The following is a 1,519-nucleotide window of genomic DNA, read 5'->3' on the forward strand; positions in this document are numbered from 1 at the left end:
AAAGAGGGCATTGGCCATTCATTACACACCTACCTCCTACTCTGTCTTCTATTTGATATTTAGTTAGAGGACATGGATTTGGATTTTTTTTAAATTATTGCCCATGGGGGTATTTTCAACAAGCACCATCTCCACAATACAGTAATAGGTAGAATTATGCATGTTTATCTGAGGTTTCCCTTAATGTTGTTCCATTTGATGATTTGATCCGCCTACTTCACCCAAACCCACCTCTCCATTTCTGCCCAATATCTATCCAGTGTCATCGAACACTGAAAATCCACGGACAATCTACAGAGATAGACGTTGACAATGACATGTCAACAATTCAAATACATTGTAGAATAAATACAGTCATTCAAAAGACTGCCTGGCCCTAACGATCAACTCAGGTGTGGCCACAAACACTATCAAGTGTATGCACTAACAAGCACAACAGTCAGACAAAATTACCTTCGCTAGCAACCACCGATACAGTACCTTATTTCTTCTACCAAGATTACGGACAACATTATATTCATATTTCGCTGATCTAAGCAGGTTGGTTTGCTAACTCGCGTCAGCCAACACGCTAACTACCTAAAAACGAACGATTGTGTTTTCATATCCTCTCGAGGCCTCATTCAAAGCGACACAACTTCCCGATTCAACCACAGGAAAATTATATTGTTGCCTAACAGGCAGCTTAGTTTTCTAGTTAACTAATGGTCCACTCCCCTCCCTGTCGTCGGGGCCCTGCCTGACCATTGGGTCCAGGGCCTTGCCCATCCGCTTCCCTCGCTATAAACTCGCTCGTGTAAACTTACCCACGGCCCTTGTGTCTACGTGATCCGTCCGCCTGGAAGCCCAGGGCAGGGGGTTTGTCCGCGGGCCCCCCACAACTCCGGCCCGCTAAACTCCTCCGTTCAATGAAAACACGACAATGAGAAGCTGGACTGTCCAGTCAACAAAAGGAAAATAAATAGATGACGGCTGAGCAGGTTAGGAGGCGCAATGTCCCCCAAAATTAGCTAGCTAGTTAGCCTAGCTTGCTGGCTAATGATGTTAGGAGGGTGTTGTTAACCTAGCTGTCTGTGTTACTCTCTGACATAACTGCAGAGAATTTAAATCTTACAAATGTATATCATTTTACGACCAAACGGTATTCCTTTCTCCCAAACTGTCCTTCACAATCAGTGTGGTCGTGCTGCTGTTAGACATTTAGCACAAATCGTCTGCATTTCCTTCTGCTGACAGCCACGTGCGCGCTCCTGTTAGTGCGATCGGGCACTCACACGTATAGGCATAATAGGGACCATCTGTCAACACGAGTGCAGAACATGGCAAAGAAAATAATAATATCAGGTTAAACTAGAACTAAGTACATATTATTTGTCTCAAATAATCTTTCATTTTCAAATATGTTGTTGAATCTGTATATGCACCATTTGATTAAACTAAACTATCCTGTTTTTTCACGGTGGCAAACATTTGCCGGATTGTCGCTGTCTCTCAGTACTCTGCTTCCCTCTGCTGTTGG

At 43.7% G+C, this 1,519-nt stretch overlaps 1 protein-coding gene across 1 annotated transcript in view; it reads right to left on the reverse strand.

Annotated features, from left to right (window-relative positions):
• The window catches only part of LOC106601593 (TBC1 domain family member 10B), a 15,139-nt gene extending 13,869 nt beyond the window's left edge, over positions 1-1,270 (reverse strand). The window contains exon 1 of the mRNA XM_014193914.2: positions 807-1,270. The gene's annotated coding sequence lies outside the window, so the exon portion shown is untranslated. The remainder of the gene's footprint in view (positions 1-806) is intronic.
• Between the last annotated feature and the right edge of the window lie 249 nt (positions 1,271-1,519).

The sequence above is a fragment of the Salmo salar genome, chromosome ssa03 (assembly GCF_905237065.1).
Source record: "Salmo salar chromosome ssa03, Ssal_v3.1, whole genome shotgun sequence".
Taxonomy (NCBI): Eukaryota; Metazoa; Chordata; class Actinopteri; order Salmoniformes; family Salmonidae; genus Salmo; species Salmo salar.